Below are 8,288 nucleotides of genomic sequence, written 5' to 3'. Positions count from 1 at the left end.
GTTATTTAATATAAAGCCTGCTTTACTGTGGTGCCTTTGCTTCTTTCTATCACATTAGGGAGAAACTGAGTTTCTGCTGTTACAAGGTGCTCCGCTAGGCACTTCTGGGGAGATGAATGAGAAAGAACAATGACCCTTCTCTTCAAGGAAGTTTCAGTCATGTTGGCGAGTCAGGCACATATACCTTCATTTCTCTCTTCCCTGTGTTCCCTCTCTCTTCATATCACCTATGTCTGTCTTTGGTATCCAGAAGAAATACATGCAGCCGAAGAGGCAGTACAGAGCTATGTTATTTCTCTATTTGTCTTCATTATCTCCAGAAAGAAGATATGCCAACATAAAAATTAGGAAAGATCAACTGTCCCTTCTCCTAATATGGGAAGTGTTTCAAATGGTTTCTTAGAAAAAATGGGTGTTGGATCCCTTTGTGACTTCCTTTAAATTAAAATGAGCAAGGAGAGGGATTTCCCTGGTGTTCCAGTGGTTAAGACTCCAGACTTCCACTGCAGGGGCATGGGTTCGATTCCTGGTGGGGGAAGTAAGATCTCACATGATGCTCCAGTGGTTAAGACTCCAGACTCCCACTGCACGGGCATGGGTTCGATCCCTGGTGGGGGAAGTAAGATCTCACATGATCCAAAAAAAGAAAAATAAATAAGCAAAATAAAACAACTAGTTTCTTCTAAAAGAATAGTGAATGATTATTTTTAAAAATAAAAATAAAGTTATCACAGAGAACAAGCAGAATGACAAGTAAACCCAATGCCATAGGTGAGTTTGGACTGACCCCCAAAACAGTTTCTGATACGAGAGGACTCCTGCGTGCTGAGCGGGCGACGCGGAGGGGAAGCAACCGTGGGCTCGCCCCTGCTGCCTGCCTCTCCTCCTCGCGAAATGCTGCCGTGTGCCCGGGGTCATGATTCCAGATGCTGGATGTTTGGTTTGAGGTCTTGAGGGTAGCCTGCTGAGCAGTGGTTCTCAAGAGATCAGTACCTCCTTCTAGGGTGTGGTGGCCAGGGTTAGCAAGTAAAAATACAGGATGCCTAGTAAAATATAGATTTCAAATACATAAATTTCTTTCATTGGAAGTATGTCCCAAATATTGCACAGGACAAATTTATATTGAGAAATATTTTGCTGTTTCTCCGAAGTTCAAATATAACAAAGCATCCTGGATTTAATCAGATAAGCCTACTCTAGAGAGGTTTTTTTTTGTTTTTTGTTTTGTAATTTGTGGCAGGAATTTTGTCACCATGGTGATGAAGGGAGGAGGGATACAAGATATTGTGCACATGTTGACCACTCTTACAGGACAGGGAATTGTCCCAAAGCCATGTGACTTCTGAATATCCCACTGGACACTCATGAAAACAAAGTAGGAGTCGTTTTAATCTATAATGAATTTAGCATGTAATGGAGTCTTAAAAATCAGAAGGCAGCAACTATGTAAATTAAAGGATGACTCTATTAATACCGTTTCATTTCGTGTATTACCAGCAGTCATTCCAGAAACCGCACCACCTGTGGCGCCAGTGCGCGTGGTATTGAGTCACCAATACGTCACACAAATTATCTGCGGCTGTCACCATCATAGTGGTTCTATATGTGTGTGCCCACGTACTGGATTATTCACTATTCTTACAATACTGAGCCCAGATTCTTACGTATGAAAAAAGGAATCTATTTCTCTTTTTCATTAAAATTAGGACATGAAATATTTTGTTTAAAATATTTGTGGAGATAGATCACATTATCTATGAACTCATTTTAGGAGAGGAAGGGGGACTTGGGTTTGATAGGTTCAACACCCACTGGTAGAGGGGCTTTGGACCTGTTTTGTCTACAAGGCAATGTGGATAGGCTCCAGTGAAAAAAAAGAACTTTGAAAGAAGAAAGGGTCTAAAATTTTAGAAGAAAAATCAAAACGGCAGGACTGTGCAAACGATTCAACCTTTTCACCTTTTCTTTTCTCATCTTTCTAAATCCCCCTGAGAAACACAGAATTCCAAACTTGATTCTGCTTTGAATATTTTTTAAATGTTATTTTTTTCCTCTAAGTTTTTGGACACTAATTACATCACTGCAGGTTAGATATATTTCTTTGCATTAATTCAGGTTGTGCTTTATGAATTCTGACAGATCTGAATGGAAAAGAAAGTCAAACCTTGAGGCCCCATAGGGCTTAGTAATACCAATACTTCCATGAGCATAAGTAACTATAATGTTGATTAGAGCTTTTAAAAACTCTATTTCCGAGTGAATACATTGTCTCACCATGTAGAAGACAGACCTAAATCCTGAAGATATCCAAACATAATGATTACAATCCACATTCTAGTCTATTAAGCAATTTGTCTAGCAATTAACTTTCTATATTGTTCTCTGAACCACTGTTATCATAATAAATAACATTTGGGTAAAGCCAAAGTTGGGGAGGCTATGAGGCTGTCCTGGGAAGAAGAAGGGGAAAAAATAGATGCTAGTGACAAGGAGAGACGCCAAAGAGGAGGAACAGCAATGAACTAGGGTGCCCCGTTGTCATCGCTGTGAAATAAATTCCCCTCATGGCAGCAGCTAAAAACAACAGCCACATTAACTGTATTTCACAATTTGGGGGTCAGGAATTAATACATGGTTCAGGTATGCAATTCTTCTGCTCCACGTGGTATCCACTGGAGTCGCTCAGGTATTTGGCTGGAGGATGGGCTGGCCTGCAAGGTTCAAGATGACCCATCTCAACGGGCTCAATGCCTTGACCAAGAGGTGGGAAGCCTCAGCTTGCCTGGGCCCCTCGTGCTCTCCACATCACCTTTTCTGCAGAGTAACCGAGCTGCTTACGTGGTGGCTCAGGAGTGCTTCCCATGAAGAGGAAGCAGAAGCGGCCCAGAAGCCGGTGCAGCGTCGCTTCTGCTGTATTCTCTTGGTCACCGTCACAGGCAGTGGATAAATTGAGAGGGAAGGAAAATAAACATGCCCCGTCAATGGAAAGAGATCGAGGAATTTGGGGCCACTTAATCCACCAAATCTGAAGGGAAAAAAAGAGGCTGATGACACACATTACACCACCCCAAGATGCAGACTCTTATGTCCATGCAGAAAAAACAGTGAGAAGAGAGACAGAGGGAAACAGCCCAGGGAAAAATGAATAGGAAGGTCAGCAGAGGCACTGGTACTGTGCTTCCGGAGGAGTCTGACAATGAGTTACATTTACATCAAGAAAGATCACAGCATCTGTAATATGAAAACGTCATATTAGCTAGTTAAAAAAGTATACCAGGCTAATATTTTGAAGCATTTTATTACCCGTATTTTATTCCTATAAGATTACTTCTCAAAGGCCCTCTTCAGAGTGATGGAAGAACACAGCAAAGACGAAAGTTTATATGTTCCCATTTGGCCTTCCTCATTAAGTTCATCAAGCCCATTACACACAACAGTGTGAGAGTCTCAGGTTGTTTACCGCCAGTAAGGACTTGTAGTTTTAAATGAGCCCGAACTTATGGGGAATCAGAAATCAAAGTTGTAAAAGGGACCACGAAGAGGAAGGATAAAGACACAATTGTTTTCTCAAGAACTGTGAAGTGTTATGCCACCTGCACAGTTACCGTTTATATGTGAACACTGCAGAGGCAGGAAGCATGTGGGCCAGAGGAGAGCTCCTTATTGGCACGACCAGATCAACAACCAGCATACCTTTGCAGCACGAGTCCCTCACATCTAGAACCCAGGCTTCTTGATGAGAGCCATGGAATCTTTTCAGTTCTGTTGGCGGGTGGGGGTTGAAGAATAATGGATTTTCTGTTTATGCTCAGGAGAGAAGCTGCCTCCACTCACCTCCCAAAATAAGAGAAGAAAGAGAGGAAAAAACCTTTTGTTGCTTTCCGATGAAGATGGAAAGGATGCTAGGTTTTACCCTAACCATCTGGATTGTAAATCAAATCTCTCCAGGGGTCAGCCAGCCCAGAGTGTTCCACCTACAGAGGTCTCTGGCTTCACATCTTTTTATAGATATATTCCTAGGAGCCAACCTGGGTGCTTATCTCCGGATGTTTGGTTTGGGGAGAGATAAGAAAGTTTTATTATCCTTTCAGATCAGAGCAATTAGCTGTATCATTAGGGAAACAAATGGCTCCAGATCTAATCCTTATGGTATGTGAAAATGTGTCCAGGGGAAATGAAAGCCAATATTCTCTATCTTTGTATCATTTACATTTCTATGTCTCGGGAGACTCAGGCTTTTTATGATAGCACTAAGGAATCCAGGGAAGTTTTATTTCCCCACCATGATGTAATAGCGGTTTCCTGACATGCAGCGTGGCAATAAAAAAACCCTCGCTAATCTGGGGGGTGCAGGTGGAGGTATATTTACGGTCAGCAAGACTAAGGTAAATATGCTGCTCAAGTCAGTCAATTTCTTTTGTTTTTACCTTCAAGTAATCTGATCACAAAGGTGTAAGTAAATAGGGCTTTCTTTTTTCCCCTCTAACAAGTGGTTGTTAGAGGGGAAAATGGTTAAAGATAAGTGAATAGATGAGTAGTTCAATCTGTACTCAATCATCAAGGGTCCTCAATCACCAAGGCCTCCTCTGAGCTTCTCACTGCCGCCGGTATGTGTCTTGCTGGTTGCAAGATGGCTGCTCTACTTTCTGGCATTACTTGCGCATTCTAATCAGCAAGGAAGGGGTGAGACAAAGGCTAGAGGCTTTTTCTCTTCTTTCTCTTGGAAACAGTAACTTCTGAAAAACTTACCCAGTAATTTTCACTTATATCTTACTGCCATCCCTAGCGAAAGGAAGTCTGAAAAGGTAAATATTGTACTAATCACTTTGATACCCTGAATATAACTCGGTTTCTTGTAGCAAGGAGGATGGAAGGAAGAGCTAACAGAATCACTACCAGTAATGTCCCCCATCCCCTGATTGTAAGGAAGACTGAAAATCCCAGGTAGCTTGGGAGTAGCCTGAAAGCAGAAGAGGTTTCCGTCCCATTTCCTGTCTGGAACTGTGGAAGGAGACTTCTCAGTTGGCATTGTCTCAGGATGGATGGGTAGGACGGTGTGTTTAGGCAGAGAGAAGACCTGACCATGCAGAGGCTCCAGGAGGGGGAAGAGGATGCAGAAGATGGATCTGGTTGCCAGAGGCTCTGGCCGAAACAGCAGCATCAGCATCATTTCTTGTCCAAGCCCCCCAGCCAAATGTGACCTGGTACCTCAGCAGCAGATGAAGTGCTACAAAGACTGGTCTCTAAGGAGCCGGTGGAGGTTGGCAAAGAGCTGAGGCCAGCCGGTAGACCACATATACCGCCCCAACACAAGTGATGGTATGTACGCTCCCCCGGGACCCCAGAGGCCTCCCCGCCCCCAGGACCATGGAGAGGATGGAAAGGCTATAAACTTCGAATTGCGTGACTGACTCTAAATCCTGAACTGAACCTAATTAACTGAGAGACTAATTTTTAAACTGAATGTGCCTAAATTATCCTTAATCTGCAAGGTCAAAATTATTTTTCCCCACCATCTTTGTCAGGTTTTGGTATTAGGGTGATGGCTTCATAGAATGAGTTTGGAAGTTTACCTTCCTCTGCAATTTTCTGGAAGAGTTTGAGTAGGATAGGTGTTAGCTCTTCTCTAAATTTTTGGTAGAATTCAGCTGTGAAGCCATCTGGACCTGGGCTTTTGTTTGCTGGAAGATTTCTGATTACAGTTTCAATTTCCGTGCTTGTGATGGGTCTGTTAAGATTTTCTATTTCTTCCTGGTTCAGTTTTGGAAAGTTGTACTTTTCTAAGAATTTTTCCATTTCTTCCATGTTGTCCATTTTATTGGCATATAATTGCTGATAGTAGTCTCTTATGATCCTTTGTATTTCTGTGTGGTCTGTTGTGATCTCTCCTTTTTCATTTCTAATTTTATTGATTTGATTTTTCTCCCTTTGTTTCTTGATGAGTCTGGCTAATGGTTTGTCAATTTTATTTATCCTTTCAAAGAACCAGCTTTTGGCTTTGTTGATTTAGGAAATGGTGAGTGGGGATAGGGTGAGGTCCTGAGTCAGCTGAATTCAATCATGAAGATATGAAAAAGTTACATTTCTACAGACTTCAGTAGTACATACTTTTTAAAGCTATAGTCATGGGTAAGTCTATGCTTTTGGTGGGAAAGGCATTCGTCATTAGAAATAAGTGTCTGACCATTTTTGATACGCAAGCAAAGAAGTTCCTTTATTCAGACAACAGTGACAAAGCCTCCTGTGAACAGGTGCTTGCATCATTCGAACGGCTAGATTTCAACTAGTAAAGTGGGAGTACAGACTGTCTCTGGGGCTCTCTGAGCACAGAAGAGGGGGCCCCACAAAGACAGCTTCTGCGTGTTCAGGTTCTGAATAAGGTGACTTATACGGTGTGCATAAGGCTGAGGATGTCTCAGCAACCTCGGGAGAGAGACTGGGCACTATCTCTGCCTCAGTACCTAGGTCACTCCTAGAGAAAGCAAGAAAGAGAACGTTTTCCAGGACTTAGCTGTCACTGCAAGGAATTCTTAGGAGGAAGTGATAGAAGTGGAAGATGATCAGAAAATAATAATGATGACACACACTTATAAGAGCTATTATTGGCTGCCGGGAGCCGGCATATTGCATACTGAGTGCATATTGCATATTGAGTGCAGCACCTTCACAGCATGATCTTTCAGGGTCTGGAATAGCTCAACTGGAAGTCTATCACTGCCAGGAGCGGGCGTGAGGAACTCCTCCCATGGCAAAGGTCATGAGGAAGGAGGCTCGGCATACGCAAAGGTGTGATCGAGCCTCAGGAGTCCCCCTGGAAATTCTCGAGCATCTACTCCCAAAACCAGAGTCTGCCTACTTTCTGCTTTGTGCTCTCACCTACACCTCTGACTTTATGGGGGCGGGTGGCGGTCCCCCACTACCTGTCTCTGAAAAAAGAGTTAACTTATAGCTCCAGTTAATAAAGTTCCTGGGTGTGATAGTGTTTCAACCTACAAACTCCTTTGGAAGTCCTCTAGCCTGCCTGAATAGGTTTTTCCAGCCACATGTGATCGCTCAGAGCCTCCCAACTGTGAGAGGCAGGAGATGTTCTAAACTGTCTAAATACAGAGTCCTTTGAGCAGTTAAAAGATTGATTAGAAATTGTATTGGTGAAGGGTTTTCCACTTGTTGGGCCAATGTTTGCTGCTAAGTCTCCATATCCCTTACCTGCTGTGTCCCTGGCAGTGTACTGATTAATATAATTGGTGTAAGTAGTAGCTTTAATGTTTGTAACCTTGGACCCTTGAGTTAATTCTTTTCTTGATTGAGCCCACCTCACCTTTGCCCTATAGGAATGCAGCTTTGTCCAATGCTTTTTTGAAGGCTGGTGCCTGACTTTGGAATAATCACCTTTAGAGAAAAATAAGTTTCTTAAAATGTTAACAGGCTTCCTGGCCAGAAGATGATGTAAATCACCTGAACTTTTGCATATGTTAAGTTTGAAAGCCTGGCTTCGATTAGAACCAGGAACTGCTGTCCTTGCATGACACCACCCCTTCCCCCATTATCCTCTATGCATAACTTAAGGTATAAAAACTACTTCGGAAAATAAAGTGCGGGCCTTGTTCACCGAAACTTGGTCTCCCCATGTCGCGCTCTCTCTCAAATTCTGGCTGAGTCTCCATCTGGAGCGCGGAACCCGCCATGCTTACTAATTATGCCTGGGCTTCTAAGATCCGACCGGGGAGGCCTCAGTGTCTCCTCTCCTTCGGGAGAACGGAAGGACGCCTGCGGCCTACGTAAGTGGTGCAAACTTCTTGTCTTGAAGTTTTATTGGTCTCCCGTGTAAACCAAGCTACTCAGCCTCTTTTCTCCACTGAATTTCCTCACTGAGCTATCCTCATTCTATTACTTTTTATATCCTTAATTAACGTTTAATTAAGCAATTGTTTCCTGATCCTCGCCTACGCCGTCTCTCCTTCGAATACCCTGGATCAGCCGGGGCTGAACCTCGGCAATTGGCTATAAATTTCTACTCCATAGGAAACATGAAAATAATAGTTACTTATCATCTTCAGTTCTCACAATGATTCTTGTGAGGTAGGTATTTTTATCCCCACATTTGCATGTGAGGAAACAGGGGGATTAAGGCACTTTAAGCTGATGGTGGCCAGGGAGTCCCATGTCAAAGCAGGGTGCTTTTCACTAAGCCAGTATATAGGTGGCTACTGCACAGAACCAGGAAAACAGTCTTTGGTCATTTATCCCAATCCTCTCACTCTGAACGTGGGGAGACGTTGTCAGAGACA

Source organism: Bos javanicus, chromosome 7 (genome assembly GCF_032452875.1).
Source record: "Bos javanicus breed banteng chromosome 7, ARS-OSU_banteng_1.0, whole genome shotgun sequence".
Taxonomy (NCBI): domain Eukaryota; kingdom Metazoa; phylum Chordata; class Mammalia; order Artiodactyla; family Bovidae; genus Bos; species Bos javanicus.
Note: the sequence above shows the minus strand (reverse complement) of the source record.